Below are 24,595 nucleotides of genomic sequence, written 5' to 3' on the forward strand. Positions count from 1 at the left end.
TCGTTTAACTTTCTCTCTACAATGATGCTGCTCAGATTTCACGCTCAATTTGGTGGCGACAAGACGTAAAAGAGAGAAAGTAACAGGAAGAGTAATGTAAGAGGAGTAGGAGGGGCCGGTAAAGATGAGGAGGAGGGGGGAGGCTTGGGGGAAGGAAGAGGAGAAGGAGAGGTGTAGAGTGAGAAGAGGGAGGTGAGTGGCGGGACAAGAGTGCTGCTCTGCCTGGCATAGCTCAGAGAGCCTTGCGGGTGTAAACACGGAGCTTTTTCCGGGCTCCCCCACGGTGGCTTCACATAATGGGACAGAAAGGGCGCGTCGGCAACTTGGCCCCAGAATTCTGTTTGCTTTAACGTAATTTATACAGAGGATGTCTTCATTCTCCATTGCGGGCGGCGCTAAAAGACGAATGGCACAATAAATCTTGGGCGGACTATGCCGCACTTTCCCCACCTTGACGCGACGCATTTTATGCAAGAGGATAACGAGTTTAAAAGTTGGTGAACACTGGCTGGAGTAAAGAGGCAGTCGACAACAAAGAGCGGCTCCACAGTCCTGACTAGATCAAGCCTGACTAAGCACTTAGTGGAGTGGGATGCCCGTCTCGTGTGTGGCAGCGACAGCACTGGGCTTTACAATCAGCCGCCCGCCTCATACACTTATACAATGAAAATAAATACACGACCTCGCTTAAGTACTGGGCCAGTCACTCACTGTCTCCTGCCACCCCTGCACAGCCAGGGGGGTATTCCATATCCTGTCCTACCACCCACTACCTCCCTTTAGGTAAAGCCATCTATTCAACTCCCGTCCACCCTGCCACTCCTTGCCTCCCTTTCACCCCTGCCACACTCCTTGCCTCCTCCACCCTGCCACCTCCTTGCCTCCTCCAACCTGCCACACTCACTTGCCTCCCTCACCTGCCCTCCTTGCCTCCTCCCACCCTACCCACATTCTCCCTTGCCTCCTCCACCCTGCCACCTCCTTGCCTCCTCCAACCACCACCTCCTTGCCTCCTCCAACCTGCCACACTCCCTTGCCTCCTCCACCTGCTACACTCCTTGCCTCCTTAGCCTGCCACACTCCCTTGCCTCCTCAACCTGCCACTCCCTTGCCTCCTCCAATCACCACACTCCCTTTTCCTCCACCTGCATTCCCATGCCCCCCCCATCCTGCCACCTCCCCTGCGTCCACACCCTGCCACATTTCCTACGTCCCCTGCCTCTCACTGCCACTCCCCTGCCTCCTCACTGCCACACACCCTGCCTCCAACGTGTCACAGTTCACTCCACCTAATTACTACCAGAGACTCGAAAAAATCTTTTAATAGGGCCAGGATCACCCGAGGCGAGCGGCGGAGGGCAGCGACTTGTAAGGAGGAGGTCCGGCATGAGGGGGTGAGGGCAGGAAGAAGTAAAGTAGGAAGAGGTGAGGCAAGAGGAGGTAAAGTAGGAGGAGGAGGAGAGGCAGCAGGTAGGGGGGCGGTTATATATGAGAGAGAGAGAGAGAGAGAGAGAGTCAAGAGCCGACCCTTTATGGTGGATTAAGATAAGACGACTCAGTATACATCAATGGAGGAGTCACGTGATTATCTGGGAGTGGGAGGTGGAGTGAGGTGTGTGGTGCTCAGAACACTCATTGCACTCACCCCTGATGGTTGGGCCACAGGCCCGCCTCCCACGCCCACTACCAGAGCAGGAGGTGTGTGTGTGTGTGTGGGGGGAGGAAGAGGAGGTTGAAGGTGGAGAGTAGGAGGTTGAGGAGAAAGAGGAAAAGAGGAGGAAGAGGAGGAGGTTGAGGAGAAAGAGGAGGTTGGGAAGGAGACGAATGATGACGAAGAGAATAAGTAGGAAAGAAGATGAAGATGAGACAGGGAAGGAGGAAGAGAAGAATGAAGGGAAGGGAAGGGAAAAGGAGGCTAAGGACGATAAAGAGAAATAAACATGAGAAAGAAAAGGAGGCGAAGGACGATAAAGAGAAATAAACAGATGAGAAAAAAATGGAAGAGGGAAGATGTAGGTGCCACAGGAAGGAAGAGTTAAGAGAGACAAAGAAGAGGGGAGGAAGGATAAAGCGAAGAGAAGGAATGATAAAAGCGAATAGGGGGAGGAGAAAAAGAGGAGGGAGCAACAAGAATAAGACAATAACAAGAGGGAGACAGAGCGGGGAAGAAAAAAGCCAACGAAACAATGAAGAAGTGGCATCAAATAAAATATCCCCCCCCCCACCAAAAAAAAATAAATAATAAAAAAAATAAAAAGATCATGGGAACATAACAGAGCATTCAAGACACACATCACCACCATCATCACTATCATCCTCACTATCATCATCATCATCACCCTCACTATCATCATCATCACCCTCACTATCATCATCATCATCACCCTCACTATCATCATCATCATCCTCACTATCATCATCACCCATCACCCTCATCATACATCATCATCCTCACTATCATCATCATCATCACCCTCACTATCATCATCATCATCATCATCACCCTCACTATCATCATCATCATCACCATCATCATCAATCAAACTAATATTAAACGCTCACCAACGCTGCTCATCCAATATGTACAAAATCAAGCCCTGAAAGCTATAGTGTAAAATTTGGCAACACACACACTCACACACACATACATAAATATATAAATACGCTTAACCAATTACAACATCAAAATGAAAACGCTTCCTGCCACCAGCCATTAAAAAAAATTCATATCACATCAGGTAATAATGAAGTGCTCGCTCCCACATCAATTCTTTCATAACGTTTCATTTTTCGCGCACGTTTTAAAATCGGTTAAGTTATTAAAAACTTTTGGTTTTATGATTCAATTGTGGAGTGTGTGGCGAGGCGGATGAACCCGGCGTATCATATTGAGGCGGTGGGCACTGGTGAACCAACACACACACACACACAGTCATTCGTACATACATGCATACATACCCTCCTGTACACACACACACACACACACACACACACACCCACCGCTACCAGCTGAACAGTTATATAGTGTGGACTCCTGTCTTTAATACCCACGGTTATGTCACCGTCCACACCTGTACCACAACATCGCACATATCTGCCTCATCGCCACCCATACCTACCACGGCATCGGCCACACCCTGCTTTAACACGGCCCACACCTGCCTCAACACGGCCCACACCTGGCTCCAGAAGCACCAGGTGTGTGTCAACAAGTAACTGGGGTACTTACGATGTAGCCTTGTTCTGAGCTGGAGTGACTTCCGCCAGCCTGCAAAAAACAAAAATAAATTAATAAATTAGTTATACATTTGAATAAACATACAATACATCTGGTTATAAACATATAGTTATCTATTTATCTATATATCTATCTATCTATCTATCTATCTATCTGTCTGTCTGTCTGTCTATCTATCTATCTATCTATCTATCCTTCTCTCCAACTTTCGGTATGAGGTGGATCAAGAATGGGAGGAAGAAGTGAAGACAAGGGAGTAGAGGGTCAGGGAGGGGAGAGGAGGGAATAAAGGGAGAATTGAAGACAAGGGAGGAGAGGGCCAAGGAGGGGAGGGGAGGAAGAGAACAGAGAGACAAGTGAAGAGAACAGAGGGCCAGGGAGAGAAAGGGCCAGGGAGGGAGAGAGCCAGGGAGGGAGAGAGCCAGGGAGGGAGAGAGCCAGGGAGGAAGAGAGCCAGGGAGGAAGAGGGCCAGGGAGGAAGAGAGCCAGGGAGGAAGAGAGCCAGGGATGAAGAGGGCCAGGGAGGAAGAGGACCAGGGAGGAAGAGGACCAGGGAAGAAGAGGGCCACAGACAACTTGTGAAGGAGAGGAGATACCACAATGGCACAGGAGTCGCCTTCACTCTCCCTTTCACCTCTAAAAAATAATTCGACGACAATATTCGCCTTTTTCAGTTTTACTAATTCTCTCACCACCAGCTAGCAAGAGTTGTTCACCATGTTCCAGCCTCCCATACCTCCACACCAACGATAAAAGCCCCATCGCCGAACCCATCTGTTTATGTGAGTCTGTTTGTATGTCTTGAGGCGCTGAACAAGAACAACCAGGAGTGCCTAGATGGTCATACACTCATACAGGCACGAAAATTCCTCCTCTGGTCCCCTCCTATGTTCTCGGGGTAGACGATTACCTCAGTGGGGATGTAGCCACGTTTGTTCACGACTCCGACAGTCTCATTCCTACCTGTCAGTCCTCCTCCTCCTACCTGTCAGTCTTACTCCTCCTCCTACCTGCCAGTCTTATCATATCTGCCAGTCCTCCCCTTCCTCCTCCTACCTGCTCCTTCCCATCTCCGTCATCTCAACATTAAAAATATAACTTGTGGAATTCCGTGTCAAGAGCATTATACTTTGTTCCAGACCCCAGTTTTATTTTTCACTCGACCACCATCTCCTTCCCCTCCTCCCTCATGCACACCTTCCAACTCCTCTATCCCATCCCCGTCACCTCGCCATCACGAGCCTTCAAATACCGCATGAAACTCTGCAGCAATGGTACCTGAGCGTGGACAAGACAGCTCCCTCCTCTCCTGGCCCGGGTACCGTACTGAGCTCCGTATTAACCTGGTAATCTCCACCAAGCCCCTCACCTTCACCAGATAAACCCCCTCTTGATCACCTCCGCCACTCCTCCTCCTCACACCACGAGTCAGGAGTCCTCCACAACTTACACCGTGTTTACTTCACCCTCACTATACATCTCCTTCAATAGGCTCCCCACCTCAGTCCTATCACCATCCCGTCATTTTCTCAACAGGATGTAGGCTGTCATCCCTAATCCCCTACTGCATCCCACCAATCCCTCAATACCCCTTTATTTCTCTCCACTTCCCAGCATCCTTCCCTCAGAGAGCCGGGCCTCCCCACAGGTAATGACCAGGTGTAAACCGGTAAGTGGTGGAGCCGTGGGCGGGCAGCGAGTTGACGAGGTAGTGATAGCAACACTGGCCCTCACTACCCCACCACCCCAAAATTAGCTATGACCTTGCAGCCCCTCAACCGCGAAATTCATGGTTCCGCATGCGGCACCAACTCGCTAACCCTTCGTCCTTTCCTCCTCCTACCTGCCGCGTGGGACCCTAAATTAAAATAGGTGCATATACACCCCCACTACCCACCCCCAGCTAGTGTCCTCCCACCCCTGCTCGAGTCTCCCTCCCCAACACCCTCTCCCCTAAACACACACGTATGGGTTGGCAGGTCGAGGGCGTGCAGACGGTTACCCTGGCATAAACGAGTTAATTTACAACCTTAATCAGAACCAAGCATGAACATTTAAAACAAGCTGACGCATCTAGTAACGCCGCTAATGCCCGCCTGACAGACTCAATTAACTTTTTTTTACGAGGGCACATTAGCGCGTTATAAATGATCATTATGCACTGCGCTAAACATTTTACGACACAATATGACCGCCGACACACTCCCCCTGCCAGACAAATTACTTGATCGTCTCTCTCTCTTTCTCTCTCTCTCCCCACGCTAACTCCACTCTTCGTGACAAGAATAATCCCCTTTCATCTTTTACTGGCACTTATAAAAGGAATTCCGCACGGTTCAGCGGTGAATTCTAACGCTGTGATTTTGTCAACTTTTTGCCACAAGTTTCTGCATTATTTTTTTGGGGGGTCAATTAAAAGGAAAAGACCGACAGGTGTAAAAAAAAATAAAAAAGTTAATTAAATATGCAGCGGACACTAACACCCCCCCGGGAGCGACGGCCAGACAGCTACACGACACACTGTAAAATTGTGAACAGTGGACCTCACATATGTTGGCCTCACCTCCACCACCACAACCACCCACTATACCCTCCTCCACCACAACCACCCACTATATCTCATCCACCACAACCACTATACCCCATCCTCCACCACAACCACCCACTATACCTCCTCCACCATCACAACCACCCACTATATCCTACCAACCACACACCACCACCACCACCATCTCCTCCACACCCTCCACCACAACCACCCACCACACCACCACAACCACCCACTATATCCACCCACCACAACCCTACCTCCTCCACCACCACAACCACCCACTATACCTCCTCCACCATCATCACAACCACCCACTATACCTCCTCCACCACAACCACCCACTATACCTCCTCCACCACCACAACCACCACTAGACCTCCTCCACCACCACCACAACCACCCACTATACCTCCACCACAACCACAACCACCTCCTCCACCACCACAACCACCCTATACCTCCTCCACCACCACAACCACCCCACCTCCTCCACCACCACAACCACCCACTATACCTCCTCCACCACCACACAACCACCCACTATATCTCACCCACCACCACAACCACCCACTATATCTCACCCACCACCACAACCACCCACTATACCTCCACCATACCTCACCCCACCACCACAACCACCCACTATACCTCCTCCACCACCACAACCACCCACTAACCTCCACCACCACCCATTGTACCTCCACCACCCACTACACCACCACCCTCATTCTCACCTCTCACCCCTACCATCTTTCAGGCATCACTTCTCAGCCGCCACTATCAACACACACCCCCACCACCTCACTCACAGACTCTTCAACACAAAACAAAACAAGAGGGGGGCCGAGGATAGCGGACCTGTCAACACACACACACACACACACACACACACACACACACTAGTTTAAAATTCCATTAATACTGACATTTGTTCAACGCAGCATACACCAATCCCTCCCTCCCATCGTCACTGCCATTAAATATCCATTATAGCATTACCACGTTCCCGCTCTACACACCCGCCAGCAAAAAAAATAATATCTAGTGCTTAAAAAAACGTATTTCCTTCAGACCCTTAAATTGTGTATCATTTTCCTGCTTATTACCCGTTTTTTGTTGCTGCTGCTTTAACGAGCTGAGGAGAAGGATGGAATGGAGTGAGGGGGGTGGGGTAGTGAGGAAGGAGGAGGGAGGTATAAGTGGGGGAGAAGGAGGTGAAGGAAGTGGAGTACGAGGGAGGGAAGAGGAAGGATGAGGTGAAGGAAGAAAAGCTGGGGGAAGAGAGAGGGAAGGACGAGTAGGTGGAAAGTACAAGGTGAAGGAAGAAAGAGAGGGAAGGAGGAAGATGAGGGGAAAAAGAGAAGCAGACCATAGAGGAGACGTAAACACAGGCCACCACCAAGGGCCACGCCCCCTTATAAGAGGGCCAAGTGGCCGTTACTCTCTATTAAAGCACACTTTCCCTTCCCTCCCTACATCCCTCCTTCCCTACCTCTCTGCTCCTTCTCTTCCCCCTCCCCTTGTACCAGCACCACCATTCTTACCACCACTACCAGCACCAGGGGCCCACCAGTACCACTATAATACCAGCAGCAACACCTGTACCACCAATAACAAGAGGGGTATACCAGTACTACCACCACTACCAGCACTACCTCCACTACCACCACCACAAGCACTGGGAAGGACAGGCCCCCATCACTTAACGTGTTTACTGCCTCCCTCTGCCTGGCCTCCACAGTATGAAACACACATGTAAACACATTTTACGATGATCCTCACATTTCTTGTTCTGTCAGGATGAAGTGAAGATTAAAAATAAAAATACAACAACACGCATGGACGGACGGACAAAAATAGACACAGACAGACAGACATATGGGCTGGCAACACGATATGATTACAAATGGATTCCCTCGCCTGTACGGAATGTTGTTGAAAAAGATAAAAGGCAGTGAAGCATTAACAGACAGTGAAGCAAGTAGATACGCAGTGAAGCAGGTAGGCAAGCAGTGAAGTAAGTAGATATGCAGTGAAGCAGGTAGGCAAGCAGGGAAGTAAGTAGATATGCAGTGAAGCAGGTAGGCAAGCAGGGAAGTATTGAAGCAGCAGGCTACAAGGAGGGAGGTTAGGCTGGGGAGGGGGGTGGGCGGGGTCAGCTGAGCGTCGCCAATAAACATGTCGAGACAAAACGCCTCACGGAGCAGATTGAGCTGTTACGACCCCGCTAAATAAGGCTCAGGCGGATGGCGTCCGGCTTTATCTGGCTGCCGCGGGCTGAGGGAGCCAGACCTACGACCTCCTCTTGAACCTGGGATTCTCAGAGACTTTTACAACTAGATTCTGTTTCCCCTAAGATGTGAGAACCTATGTATCCGAGTAGCTTAAAGATACAGCAACAGGTGCCAAGATGGTGCTGATATTGATCTGAGACTCTACCGTAGCTAAGAACGTTGTTTGAGCCTCAATTAGGAGAAGTAAATGTGATACGAGCCTTTGGGAGTGAGGGGCCCCCCCGTGTCCTCACTGATCCCTACGTTAAATCTTTTCCTTTAAGTCGAAGATAAGAGAACCAACTTGTTTACGGGCGAGTCTTAGTGCGAGGCAATTTCGACATCGTTCTGGCAGCTATCTTTGTGTTGTAGCTTAAGTGAGCCAGTCAGACGCCTCCTCATCCCCAGTCAAGAATAAAGGAAAACAAATAATCGTACGAACATCCAAGGATCCCTGTCGTATGCTGTCTTATATAAGTCTTGTTTGGGTATAAGCAACCCCTGGGGGATCCGAGACCTGGCTGGTGTTCTCCTGAGGGTGCAGGTGACTGGAAGTAGGAGATACAGAAGAAGGATCTGGCCAAGGTGATGACTCTATACTAGTGGCCAGGCTGGGAGAACGGAGATAATGTGACGAGAGGGATGACTTATCTTCTCATCTCTGTGGGAGGCGAGAATGACAGACAGACAATCTCGTGTTGTGTGTATTTTGTGTGGTGTAAAGTTGACACGGTGTTCCTATCAAAACTCTTCTATACCCCGGACTAACACTGTGTGGAACGCCCCTGCCACACGGTGTTTTTCCTGCATCGTACAACCAACCTCCATCAATTCAAATCATCCCACTTCAAATATTCTCGGTCTTGGCAAGGAGCCGACGACGCGCGCCTCGGTGAATAGATTTGACAACGACACGTCTCTCATCCCTCCCAGCTGTTTTTTATCAGTTTAAAAGAAGACAGAGTTGCGTTTCTTGTCATGAATGATGTAAGGATGATAATGTCTTGTCTTTGTGAGATAGGATGATGGTTAAATTCCTTGTCGCGTGTCATGTAAGGATGATGGAGTGTGTTGTGTGGTGTGAGGACAAGTGTTTATCTAGCATTGTGTTACAGGAGGCTGACTGAGCGTCTTGTGTTACCTAAGGGTGAATTAGGTAGTCTCGTCACCACACACGATGAAGGAGCTATCGTCTGCGCCTCATGAAAAACACAGATAAAAACGACAGATTGAACACACGTAAACAAACAGGGAAAAATACAAATAAAAACAGACGACAAACACTGAAAAAAAGGCAGAGAGTAATTCGTCCAAGAGAGAGAACAAGTGGCCATTCAACTGGTTTATCTTCATTATTTATGGAAGATTTATTCGCCAAAGGTCAGCGGCCCCCAACCAGATGGTCCAGTCCTGCTGAGCGATTCTCAAAGCCTTTTAAGTTATAATATTTTACTCGTAACTGGAGACGCAAAAACATATGCAAATGAGAGACTCACAAAAAAAAAAGGTACAAAATTATACAGAGAAGTTACTTAAGACAAGATACCTATCATTTAAAATTAATAAGGAGGTAAAATTTACACACAATTTCTTATGAACTCAGAGATACGTTTATTACACACACACACACACACACACACACACACACACACTATAAAATTCAAGGATACATTCATTTAACACAGGTAAGGGAGGTAAAATTAACTTGCAAAAACAAAAACAAAAATATATACCCTGATGAATTCTGATCAGGTTTGCGCGTGTGTGTGTGTGTGTGTGTGTGATTTACAGTGAGCTTCTGTGTAGTGGGAGGAGGATTAAGATAAACCTCCCTCCACTGATAGTCCATATAACTCAATGGTTGTGTCTATTTATCTTCACATTTATTATGATTTGTATCTCACGGGCCAACACACTCCACCTGAGGTCCACCAACCCTATGATTTATAAGGTAAGGCTACTGAAGTCAAGGAGGAGGATCACACACACACACACACACACACACACACACACACACACACACACACACACACACACACACACACACACACACACACACACACACGCACGCACACACACGCACGCACACACACACACACACACACACACACACACACACACACACACACACACACACACACACACATTGTATATAAAGAAAATACAAACAACTACAAGAACACAAACCCACATTGCATATTAATAAAAAATACTGTTAAACCAAAGTCCAAAACCCACACACTCATTGCTTATTAACAAAATATAAACAAACTTTACGATATCACAAACAAACACATACAGACACACACACACACACATTGCTTATGAACAAAATATAAACAAACGCTTTTATATTCTGGCTGGTCATCAAGGATTGTTATTCCACTGATAAGGAGAGTTGACTTTAGGGTGTAGCCAGATGCACAAGATTCTCCAAAGTTCGTAAGACACGGTAAAACATTTCCCTGATCAGATGACGTGATAAACGCAATCGCATCTAACAACAACAGAAACAATAACAACGACAATAATAATAATGGGGCTACTTACAATCTGCGAGAAAAATGGCGTCGGTATAGCACTGAGACTCTACCGTAACTTAACTAACGCCTAAAGAATGTGGTGGACCCAAGGTTGTAAACTACACAGAGGAGCGGAGGTTGATGGTAGTTAACACAATAAGCAGTTAAGAAACAAACAAACTCACTGAAGACGACTGGTTTTTGTTTTCCTTTACCTGGCCAGCGATCAACAGCTCTGAGTTATAGATAATGGCCAACTAAGACGGCAATTTACAGTGAGGTTGAGGCAGCAGAGGAAGGCAAGGCTCCGGCCAACACTAGACGCGGACAAACTCAATCAAGACAACTGGTTTGTTTTCATTAACTTAATCAAGATTTATACGCCCGGTATCAGAGACCAACAACTTCAGCTTACGAGTAATGGCCGACTAAGATTGTAATTTACAGCTGAGCTTTTGTGCAGGAAGGATTACCTTAAGATAATCACCCGTTGGTTACGAGAAAGTAAGACAATTGATTTACTACCACGACTTACCAGCATATGTATTTATATAAAATAGCGGCGGCTCTTACATGTATATAATGACCAACTAACATGGTAATTTACTGTGAGCTTCTGTGTAAGCCGCTACAAGCCGCCACCCTCTCGTCTCCCTCACTGGTCATACTTTCATAAATTATCTAGAATTATGTAATCAAGAGAGCCGAGCGGTCCAGTGTGTGCACATCCGCCGTCTCTAACAGAAACTTGTGTGTGAGGGAGAGAGAGATTAAGTTAACACAGCCGCCCAAGTTCACGATAATGTTCAGTGTCTACCAGGATGTGTGTGTCTTAACCATGCACCGACTGACACAAACTCCCACGCAGTGTACATGAGAGAGAGAGAGAGAGAGAGAGAGAGAGAGAGAGAGAGAGAGAATTAACTCGAAACAGTAGATAAAGACGTTAAGAGTGCAGGAGAGGGCAGGGCATGGCAGAAGGTGGGCGTCTCGGCAGTAAAGGAAGGCGTCAATAACGTGAGGCAAAGAGTAATCACGAGCGTGGGTGAGCTATCCTGGCCGGTAATTACCCATCAGGGAGATAATGACCCACATAATGGATCTACCCTCCCCAAAAACCACTTGACTTTCCCATGGCGTTGAATCACAGCAATCAAGAGGTTAGCCAAACAACAGTCCTGCCCCCGCCAACCACCACCTGGGATTAATACCTTTGTAAAACCTCACCACAAGCTCCAGTACCGGATTCTGCTGTTTACCCCCACCCACCCCACCCCACCCCACCCAGGCGGAAATCCCCCCGGCTCGTACTTGCATTTTATGTTACTAATACGACAATGTAAAACAGAACCTAGTATCTGGGGGGAGGAGGAGGAAGAAAAGAGTTAGAAGAGGAGGAAGAACGAGGAGGGTCGAGATAGGGAGAGAAGAAAGGAGAAGACAGAGAGAAGGAAGAGAGGTAGGAGAAAGAGGAAAGCAGAAGAGAGAGAGAGAGAGAGAGAGAGAGAGAGAGAGAGAGAGAGAGAGAGAGAGAGAGGGATAAATAGAAGATGGAAGGGATGAAAATGGTAAGGGGAATGATTATCTCTTCCTTCTCTTCTTTCCTGTTCCCCCACCACCATCATCATGCAGTGTACATAAACAAGTTCCTCCCGCCGCCACTTACACACCAACACACTCACACCATCTGATGCCCCGGTTAAAACTGGCTGGTTAGAGTGTAGTTTGGTATGGAACACACACACACACACACACACACACACACACACACACCACTACTCACATCCCTAACACACACCGTGGCCGAGCAGAAAAATAAATACTGACAACACTCGGAATACAAATGCTACCACCACCACTACGGCCACTATCAACTATCAACATAAGCAAGTTTGCGGATGACACCAAAATAAGGCGGCAAATTAATTCAGGGCAGGATGCAAATGCATTACAGGAGGATCTAAATAAACTGCAGGGGTGGTCTGAAAAATGGCAAATGAAATTCAACACCAGCAAGTGCAGCGTACTTAATATTGGAAGAACAAATACAGTAATGTATACAGCCTTAACAACATCAACCTAAGAGTGTCGACTTGTGAAAGAGACCTAGGTACTTTGTGCGGACCTACGGCCTAGAAAACAGTGCGTTAATGTTTGAAATAAGGCAAACAGAGTATTGGGTTTATATCTAGAAGTGTAAGTAACAAGAGTGCAGAGGTCTTATTGCAACTATATCTTGCGCTAGTCAGCCGCACCTCGATTATGCGGTTCAGTTCTGGTGCCCCTATTATAGAATGGATATAAATTCACTAGAGTCGGTGGCGAAGAATGACAAAAATGATTCCGGGACTTAGAAGCCTTCCATATCAGGATGGAGTTAAAAACTTAACTTGCATTCCCTAAAAGAAAGAGTGGGGAGATGTGATAAAGTATTTAAGTGGTTGAAAGGAATCAATAAAGGGGATATAGATAAAGTTCTTATAATATCCGAGCAGGATAGGACTCGAACAACGGATTCAAGTTGGATAAGTTTAGTTTAGGAGGAGATAGGAAGAAACTGGTTCTACAAATAGGGTGGTGGACAGTGGAACAAGCAACAACTTTGCAGTAAGTGCGGGAACTCTGGAAAGTTTCAAAAGAGGCTAGATAGATTCATGAATGATAGAGAGTGGTAACTTCTCGACAGGAGCTGCCATGCACAGGCCAACCGGCCTATTGCAGACTCCTTATTTTCTTATGTTCTTATATGTTAACACCACCACTATGCCACCATCGCAAGCCCCCACTGCACTAACTGCCTTCCTAACCAAACCGCATCACCATCCCCTGCCACCATTACCATCACCCACTATACCATCACCATCCCCTACACCATTACCACCACCCCTACTATACCATCACCATCCCTGCCACCATTACCACCACCCTACTATACCATGCCATCCTGCCACCATTACCACCACCCCTACTATACCATCACCATCCCCTGCCACCATTACCATCACCCATATATACCATCACCATCCCCTGCCACCATTACCACCACCCCTACTATATCACCATCCCTGCCACCATTACCACCACCCTACTATACCATCACCATCCCCTGCCACCATTACCACCACCCCTACTATACCATCACCATTCCCTCCACCCCAATATGCCATCACCATCCTCTGCCACCATTACCACCACCCCTACTATACCATCTGTCCTGCCATTACCACCCCTACTATGCCATCACCATCCTGCCACCATTCCTCCAGCCCTACTATGCCATCACCATCCTGCCGCAAATTGCCACCCCTGCTATACCATCACCATCCCTGCCACCATTCCCTCCACCCCTACTATACCATCACCATCCCCTGCCACCATTCCCTCAGCCCTACTATGCCATCACCATCCCCTGCCACCATTCCCTCCAGCCCTACTATACCATCACCATCCCCTGCCACCATTCCCTCCAGCCCTACTATACCATCACCATCCACCTGCCATTCCCTCCACCCTACTATACCATGCCATCCCTGCCACCATTACCACCACCTCGGTATGTATGTGCTGTGAATACCCTCCCAGCAGTCTGGTTTGTAACTCATTCTCACCCGAGTGTAAACCTGTACCAACAACATCTTAACTACCGACAGTTACATCACTCTGAAGGTGTCTCACAGCAGTCAAGGATACGAGGGAGACATTAAAGTGCTACACAACTTACATATACGGGATTAAGAATAATTTTCAACCCTTTAGGAGCGATGTTTTAAGCTATCATCACCTTGAGGTCGCTATATTAAGCTATAACACCATAAGAGCGACTGAGTCGGTTATAATCTATATGAACGATAACGTAAGGTAATCCCCTCTGAGAACGTTAATTAAAGCTTTTTAATCCTCACGAGGGGTAAAATGTCATCCCCTCCAAAGGGTTAAGCTGTTATATAAATAAAGTGACTTTCGTGAACAAAGAACATGTAAATCCCATAACAAACTAACGCCTGCACGATAATACTGGATTTACAACAGCGAACGTAATGCTTAAAATAATCCCATGACTAGGTGATAATTACACGGATTTATTAGCAGGAATAAAATACTCGCTTTATTGTATACAGGGGAAAAAATCCCAACTACTGTGCCGGATTTATCGAGTGTGAGATAAAAACTCTTTCTTACAGTAATAATAAAACACAAGAGAAAAATCTAACTTATATTCGGATTTGGCAGTTGGGAAAATATATCTTAAGTCATGGCTGCACACACACACACACACACACACACACACTGGCGCAGCATTGCCTGAGATTAATGGCAAAGGAACTAGTAGCGATTAAATCCAAAGACGTTCTTCAGAGAGGCGGCTTTGAACACCCCAGTCGCTCACCACCCCCCACCGCCCACCTGTTCCCCGACACACACAAACCCTCAACACTGAACAAAAGCGACGTCACAACAAAAGCCAGCGCCCAGCAGTACTTCTGACTAAACAAAACAATGAAAAGCATCAAAAGTAGAATGAACAAAGAAGAATTGCAAAGGATAAATAAAGTGATTGGTGAGTGGTGAGTATAATAATAATAATAATAATAATAACCAATAATAATAATATGTATGTAATAATAATAACCAACAACCAACCAATAACCAATAGGGTGTCAGTAATAATGATGATAAACGCAGAAACACAATATAATAATTACTAGAATAAAAACATCTATTCTGTCCTCACACCACCATCACCTGTTCTGTCCTCCCACCACCATCCTCACCTGTTCTGTCCCTCACACCACCATCACCTGTTCTGTCCTCCCACCACCATCACCTGTTCTGTCCTCCCACCACCATCACCTGTTCTGTCCTCACACCACCATCCTGTTCTGTCCTCACACCACCATCACCTGTTCTGTCCTCCCACCACCATCACCTGTTCTGTCCTCCACCACCATCACCTGTTCTGTCCTCCCACCACCATCACCTGTTGTTCTGTCCTCCCACCACCATCACCCATTTCTGTCCTCACACCACCATCACCTGTTCTGTCCTCACACCATCACCTGTTGTTCTGTCCTCCCACCACACCATCACCTGTTCTGTCCTCACACCACCATCACCTGTTCTGTCCTCACACCACCATCACCTGTTCTGTCACTCCCACCACCATCACCTGTTCTGTCTCCCACCATCACCTGTTCTGTCCTCCACCACCATCACCTGTTCTGTCTCCCACCACCATCACCTGTTCTGTCCTCACCACCATCACCTGTTCTGTCCTCACACCACCATCACCTGTTCTGTCCTCACACCACCATCACCTGTTCTGTCCTCACACCACCATCACCTGTTCTGTCCTCCACACCACCATCACCTGTTCTGCATTCCTCTGCCTGTCTCATTCATCCTCACACCACCATCACCTGTTCTGTCCTCACACCACCATCACCTGTTCTGTCCTCACACCACCATCACCTGTTTCTGTCCTCCCACCACCATCACCTGTTCTGTCTCACACCACACCACCTGTTCTGCCCTCACACCACCATCACCTGTTCTGTCCTCACACCACCACCTGTTCTCTAAGACACCCACATGATATCATCACTGAGATATGACGGTTAATCCACAACTCACGGAAGCACAAACACACTTAAACAAACATCTTCAAAGAGGCGGACTGTGGGAGGCTATTTGAAGCAGAACTAGTTTGTTTACACAGGTTCTTCCGCCCCTCCCACCCCTCTTGCAAGCAGCCGTGAACGGCATTGAAACTCCGTCTTCACTTCGCCAAAATATCAAAGTAGGTGCTTAAGATGCCAGTAAGAGGTGGTGAAGGAATGCGGCACCGCCAGTCTAGTTTCCAACAATAACAACAGCAGTGTCAACAACAACAAGAGGGAGATAGAGGCGACCGTCACTACACACAGACACGATACCACAACTAAAATAGAACTCACAGTGTGCCGCTAAAGTCTCCAGCTACTGACGCGACAACTTGACAGGAGAAAGAGACAAACATACTTTCTCTCTCTCTCTCTCTCTCCCTGCCTGACAAGACAACAATGTCTCCAGCCCCGCCAAATATACACACTGGCTCTGTGGTCCCCGGCGGTGCTCAAGGCAAACAAGACTCAAACAGAAGCAGGAGACTCTTCAATACTCCGCCCGGCTGCCTTCTGCAAACATTATACCCCGAGTCATGCACCCCTGATATACTCCACACACAGTCTCCACACAATCCTGTCGCATCCCGCCCTTGCAACACCCGCATTTGTGAATAAAATAAACAAACTCCGCAGGTTGAGACAGACAGACACACACACACACACACACGGACGTCAGCCACGGGGAGGCGGAGGCAAGGGTGAGGGCGGAGATGGGCGTGACGAGCCACCACCCAGCGGGGCTCACCACTGTATATACCGTTCACAACATCAAAGACATTAAAGTTGAAAGGTGGCGGTGAAAAGCTCCAGCCAAGAAGCTGAAAGAAACTAAATCCCTAGTTTCCCCCGGCCATCACACACCCGGCTCACATGTGAATACTCGCGGCTTTCTTGAGACGTAAAGAGGATTTTGTGGCAAGACACAGCTACGAGAGGAGGTAGGGGAGGGGTGTGCCACGGAGGGAGGGCCGTCCTGGAGAGGGAGAAGAGTGATTCTGACTGAGAAAGGACACTGGAGAAGACGTTGTGTCTCCGAGGTAGCGACAAGGGGAAAGAGATGTACGGTGACTCAAACGAGGAGAGAGGAAGGAAGATACACTACACGAGACAGCGTCCACGGTTGAGCACCACAGTACGGTATATAATATAGTTTTCCCTCAGATAAATGAAGATTGTGTCAGACGACCAGACAGGAAGACGGTCACCCCACAACAGCCTCAGTAGTAGTCATCCCAGACAAGGTTGTGAAAGTGGTAGTGATACCGCACTCAGTTTATTAAGTTTTCGGTGCATATACAGGCACTGAGGCCGGCACTGCACCAGACTGCCCTCACTTTCTCAGCTGTAAAATTAAGTAACCATTCACAGTTGGGTACACAGGGATCCAGTGATCCCTAGCACAAGAGGTGAGTGATGTACAGTATTCACTGGCCTCTATAACTGCTTAACAGCGTCCAACTCATGTTAGTGTTTGTAAAACCTCAAAACAAAAGTTGTTCCTGAGTACCCAGTGTGAGGACAGCAACTCTGAGTGTCCTTGCTCTTTATGGGACACCACCAGGACCTCCACACCATCCAGGATCGAACGCTCTCGATAAATTCCTTCTGGATAACCTAAGCCGACCAATTAATGTCTCATTCCATAAACGTCAAACTTGTGCTTCAGCAACATTATAGAATACCTGCCGACCTGACAAGATCATAAGTATAAGACGAACATGACTGTCACCTGACGTCATGAGAAGCGCGCGTACGTGCGCACACGCACGTCAACACACTGACTCTCTCTCTTTCCGAGCCAGCCAGACTCCCAACAGTATATTCACCGTAAGTAAGAAGGGAGGAAAGGCAGCCTGCTGCACCTCCAGTGGACGGGCGTCCAACACACAACTCCCTGCTACCACTACCTGTCCCTTGGGAACCCTACGGGAGCCCCTGGGTGACCTCAGAGCCTTACGGATGCCATAAACCGGCCCACGCTGGTGCCTCCTGGATGTCCAAAGAGTGCCCTACGGGAGCCCCTAGTTGTACCCCAGGAGCTCCACTGGTGGCCCTACTTATCCCCCGCGGGAGACTCTAGTTGGACCCCCGGGAGCTCCACGGGTGGCCTGAGGGAGCCGCCGCGTGAACCCACATCTTCAACAAAGTCTTCCTCCCGGGGCAACAACTGTCGACCACTTCAGCAGCGGCTCAGGTGTATATATCGTCTCTCCAGAACAACTCACACACAAAAAGAGGGAAAAACGACCCCTCCAACCTCTCGAGGAATTAAGAAGCTCTCACGGACTCTTACAGACTCTTTGTCACCCACGGAAAAAAAAATGCTCTCCATCACACACAATGGTGAGGGGAGAAGAAGAAGAAGGAGGGGGAAGAGGGTCGTGTCGGGTGCTGAGAGACACTGGTGGCTGTGTAAGGGCGTGTCGCTGCCTTACATAAACACTTACTCCTGACAAAGCCACATGACTCGGCAACTCCCCCCTCACTCCCGCCAACACAGGCAACTTACACACTCATCATCCCCGGAAATAAGACCCAGACACAAGGCTCGAGGAAGAGGAGGGGTTCTCACCTCAAAACGACAAGACAAGAGAAGTATTGGAGGAGTATTAAGAGAGCATTAGAAGGCAGAAGGAAAGGTGTAGAGGGGGTGAGGTGGAAAGGAGAAAGGCCGTAAGGATTAAGGATTATATAAAATGGGAGGGAAAGAGAAAATGGTGTATAGAAAGTAAATGTGAGAAAGCAAGGAAAATGGGAGAAGAAAAAGAAAGAGTGAGATGACAGGAAGGTGTAGAGAAAGTGAACCAAAGGAAATTGTGAAGAGAAAGTATGACTGGAAAGGGGAGGGAAGAGGTGGTGGTGCCGGAGGTAACCCACAACTCTACTGGATGTGAATGAAGAAAGCATAGCCAGAACCTCGCCCTGACCACCACAACTTTACCAGAACAAAGACCAGTTTCCACGCCGCTACCAACCCCCCAGACACACAACTGTTTTAACACTTGTGGATAACACAATATACAACGCCCAACCACAGCTGGCAGTAAGGAGGAGGGGGTGAGCCGGTGGTGGGTTATATCAGATGTAGGATAAGTGAGGCCCCTTAGTTCAAACAGACCCCAAATAACCTAACTCAGTCGAAAGTACGTAATCAGACCCAGGAGTATTGACTATGGCCCACATGGATTGGATTGGCGGGGCGAAATCAGGTCGTGGCACTGATAGATTTAGCACTACACACACCAGCCCACCAAGACCTGGATGACACACTGGCACACTGTTAGATGAAGCTGTTCCTCCCAAATACAAATTCTCGGTAAAATTTATGTATGACCTTAAGATTAGGCACCCTAGCTTATTTCACCTTAAGATTAATCACCCTAATCTAACCCTCCAGGTACCTTTAATGTAGTGAACCTTCGGGTGAATTAAGCTGGGAGTGTCTAATCTTCAAGCGACACCTCATTTCGTCATAGCGTCTTGCCTCAACTGTGAATCACCAGAGAGGAGACACACTTGTACACGGCTGTTTACACTGTCTTCCAAGTTTGAAGTTCGTCAGGGGTTAAGCTGTTTGTATAGTTATGCTAATTATATTTTCAGGGCAGATACGGATGTAGCATTGTCTGTCCTCTTGGATAAGGGGGGGGGGATAAAGTGTAAACTAAATAAAATGAGAGAGAGAGAGAGACTGACTTCACACTTGTGATTCACCACGGTGGGGAAGAAATTAGGGTCACACATGGACCAGCAAGGGTCACACATGCCAGTGTCACCCCCTTATCAGGAGCCAGCGTGGCAAACAAACAAGCAAGCAAGCACACTGCAAATGTACATTGTAAACTTGGGGTGAGTGATGTGTTAAATTTTTTTTAAACGTCATGGGTTTTGTCCCCACCACTTCCCACTGTCCCACATCCACTCCAACCCACCTCTTTAGAACCGCACGCCCATTACTTCCCACCCACACCAAACCCGAGAGGAGCGGCGGGTTTGGTGGCCACGATCATCATCTAACCAACGACAAGAAGACCCCGGGTGGAGCGCCAAGCACCCACCGCCAAACATGGCCGACGACCCGACGTAAATTAAGTACCCTATATCAATTTGGGCTGGCCGAGTGCCCCGCAGCGCGTCGAGATATTGTTTATCTCTTATCTCAAGAGCGGCTCGAGTGGTGGCCCAGATAAGAGGCGGGTTAAGGCAGATAAAACCGGGCAAGGAGGAGGAGGAGGACATGGAGGAAAGACACATCCGAGGCCTTTAGACCACCCTGAAGAAGGCTCTCACCACCCACCGGAGTAAAGGAAGCCACTCACTCTTACTGGCAGTGACCACACGCACGCACTCGTCAGGTCTCTCGGGTCCAGCCTCGGTTATCAGATATCACCTCGCCGCTCCTTCACTCACGATAATGTACTTCACATTTTTTTGCGTTTCCAATTCACACGGGAACTACCCAACCAACCTTGCCTCTGTCGTGCCAACATGAACACGGAATCTCTCAGTAAGTTGCGCTGACTTGCTCACAGACGGGCGAAAATAAAAACACTTTCCAACTGAAGAAAAAAGTCCTATCACACACCTTGTCACAGTACTAACAGAGCCACGACCAATAAAAACACACGACTCATCAAGAAACAACCAATAGGCGGGCACTATAGATGGAACACACAGACGAGGACAGACTCATCGGACCATCACGGACGAGTTGAGTTGATTTTACACTTTTGATTGACAGAAAGACAGGCAGACAGACAACACACGCTGACAGCTATCCCCCCCCCCCCTGTGTACTGATGGGATACGTATAAAACAAACATAACACAGAAGCCACACAATACCGTCGACATTCATGAGGCGTTACATCACCACCACACACTGGCTGGTTACTTCACCTCAGCTACCCCCAAGACGCGGCCAATTATGATAGTGATCTCTCATTATGTCGTAAAACACGAGACAAGGAAACTCAAGAGAACATGAAGGAGAGCTTGCAACATCAACACCTGTCCTCCGCCGCCTCTCATCCTTCTCCCCACCCCTCCCTTTTCACCTCCCTCCATCCTTCTCCTCTCCCCCCCCCCTTCCTCCCTCTCAAATACAACTATTCCAATAACCTCATCAATTCACTTCGTCTTCCTCCTCATCATCAACCAGTCCCCGTTCTCCAATAATTCCTCTCTCTCCCTCCCTCCCTCCATTTAGAACCCTCTCTCTAATCTCTCCACTTAATCTCTCATCTCTCTCTGTCTCCCCACATTTTCCCTCTCACTCTACTCTCCCCCGTGGCACCTCCCTTTGCTAGGTGGCAGTGAGGCCCCAGGGACAAACCTCACATGTTTATCGCCACTTTTATACCCACTAAAGTTAATGAGGTGTATCAAACTGGGGGCCGCCGCTCCTACTGTTTCCCTGCGCGCGCACACACACACACGCACACACACACACACACACACACACACACACACACACATTCTCTCTCGAGGACACTAGACCCATTCAGGCAAAATTAGCACTCATTAAGAGAAGTCAATACGGGAAATTTTAAGCTCAAGCTGGCGGTATTGTGAGCGCACACACTTAACACGCGGCCCACCTTCTCCACCCTGTTTGTACAACCAACACTTGAGGGGATAATAAAAATGTTGATATGACTCACAAGAGACGAGTCTTAATGATAGTGAAACGAGAGGATAAAAAATGTGAGATTAATGGGACAGGCAGATTGCATGACGATGATGGTGAATGGTGGTGAATGGCGGTGATGATGATGATGGTGAATGGCGGTGATGATGATGATAATTGAAGATGGTGATGATGAATAATGTTGATAATGAAGAGTGAGCATTATGTGGATAGTAATGGTGGTGATGATGAGGACAATGGCGATAACATTAGTGATGATAACATGATAGAGGTAGGGAAAGAGGAAACACCACAACCACTTACAACAGAGAAAGAGAGAAAAATACACACACACACACACCAAACTCTCTCTCTCTCTCTCTCTCTCTCTCTCTCTCTCTCTCTCTCTCTCTCTCTCTCTCTCTCTCTCTCTCTCTCTCTCTCTCTCTCTCTCTCTCTCTCTCACACACACACACACACACACACACACACACACACACACACACACACACACACACACACACACACACAAACACACTCATTCTTTCACACACACACCAAACTCTCTCTCTCTCTCTCTCTCTCTCTCTCTCGCACATACTTGAAGGGAGGGGGAGGAAAGACAGGGGAAGACAACACCCCCCCTCCCCTCCCAGGATCATGGTAGTAGCGAGAGAAGACCTCACATAAAACACCCATTATACCTTCATATTTGCCCTCCTCTTGTTATTCCCGCTACACTATTCTGCTACCTAACTTTATTGCCCGGGACAGAATTTTAAATAGCCAGTTTATTTCGTTACGCGAGGGAGAGAGAGGGAGGAGGGAGGGAGATGGAGGAGGGAGGGAGATGGAGGAGGGAGGGAGATGGAGTGGGGAAGAGAGAGAGAGAGGGGGGAATGAATAGCCTGGGAGAGTTTTATAGCACGTGTGTGTGTAAGAGAGAGAGGGAGGAGAGGGGAAGGAGTGGAGGTAAGATTGGGGGAGGGGGTGAGGGATTGAATGGTGTATTCTACTTGACTAATGACACACAGAGAGAGAGAGAGAGAGAGAGAGAGAGAGAGAGAGAGAGAGAGACTCACACCAATGCCTTCACCATCCACACACATTAAAAATAAACATAAAAATACATCATAATTTCCCTCTCTCAACATCACACTCCCCCCCTCAAGGACACTCAACAGCTCATACATACAGTCATCGTTCCCAACACACCCGGGACACTTAACAGCCTCCTTCACTCACTCACAACCCGCTGCCCAGTTTCAACCATTGACTCTCAGGTGCTCATAAAATTCCCTGCCACTTTCCCAATCCAAGGAATTTATGTTCACCTCCTCCCAGCCGATCCAATAAATCGCTCTCTCCTGCTCAAATGGACGACCTCTTTCTATTCTAAGTCTCTAAGATGAAGAGGCCGGAGTTAACTAAAAATGGAGGTCTGGTTTACCTACTACGAGTTAAAAATACGTCTTGTGAGGTGCCGTATTGCAGGTGTCTCTTGGGGGGCATTAATACGGCAGCCTATCTTAAGGGCATTAATACGGCTGCCTATCTTAAGGGCATTAATACGGCTGCCTCTTATGTGTGGTAATTCCTCTTGATGCTCTCTATTATAACGTGATTCAAAGGGGGGGAGGGAGGAGGGGGGGGGGAGGGGGGGAGGGAGGGAGAAATAGCGCTGTCGACCTCACGATAACGAGGCGTCCCACCGACACTTACGACTCTTATTACGATCATTATCTATTGTAACTGTCACACACACACACACATTAAAGCAAACATAACCCCCCACACACAAAGTCATAAGTGAGCGCCCTACACATACACAGACATAGGTATTACTAACACACACACACACACACACACACACACACACACACACACACACACACACACAAAGAAAAACCTAATCACTATAATACACCCCCCACATACCACACCTCAACACTGACTCTACTTACACACGTGCAATACTTCCACCAATAGCTACGGCCATAAAGCCATACTTTATTACCCACACAAACAACCATAATTACGCCTTTCAATACAATTTGCCATAATCAACAGCTCTGCTTCTTTTAAAACTTGGTGAGGGTCGTAAGTATAAATTCTCCTTTCCATTACGGTTATTTCACATATTTTCGATTATATTATCGGTCCGGCGGTATTAAAATAAACCGTACTGGCTGACAAACGACTACCGTCCTTCAGAGTGATGTTTCAATAAGTCTGATGGCCGCAATACATCTTGGTATATGTTCATGCTACTTCTCAAAGGTAAAGTCATTAATTAATTTACCTGTATTGGGATATATTAAATGTGAATGTGAACTTACCTCCTTTACCTTGGCTCCCTTTTTCCTCGAGTAGTACTTCGACCTCCACCTTACTGACCGTCTGCTACCTCGTCCTCGAAGGCATTCAGTAACTTCGTCCTCAAAAACCTTCCTATTTACCTCATCCTCACACACCTTGTTACATTATCCTTAACGAACCTACAACCTCGTCCTCAAATAACCTGCTACCTCGTCCTTAAAAGCCAACTAGCTGCTTCAGGGACCTCCTCCTCAAAGCCAACTAACCAATACCCCCCTCGAGGCACTTACCTCTTCACAGCACCTGTCAATCATCCACTCAACTCCCACCTTCCTCACTGCCTCGCCCAAACCATCACCTTAGGTATAAATGAAACACACTCACCTAACCTAACCAAACAC

At 47.8% G+C, this 24,595-nt stretch overlaps 1 long non-coding RNA gene across 1 annotated transcript in view; it reads right to left on the reverse strand.

The window, feature by feature from the left end:
* LOC121875135 overlaps positions 1-24,595 on the reverse strand; it is a 107,192-nt gene that overhangs the window by 62,522 nt on the left and 20,075 nt on the right. The window contains exon 2 of the long non-coding RNA XR_006090552.1: positions 3,230-3,268. This is a non-coding gene — a long non-coding RNA (uncharacterized LOC121875135). The remainder of the gene's footprint in view (positions 1-3,229; positions 3,269-24,595) is intronic.

This window comes from Homarus americanus, unplaced genomic scaffold (assembly GCF_018991925.1).
Source record: "Homarus americanus isolate GMGI-L3 unplaced genomic scaffold, GMGI_Hamer_2.0 scaffold43456, whole genome shotgun sequence".
Taxonomy (NCBI): Eukaryota; Metazoa; Arthropoda; class Malacostraca; order Decapoda; family Nephropidae; genus Homarus; species Homarus americanus.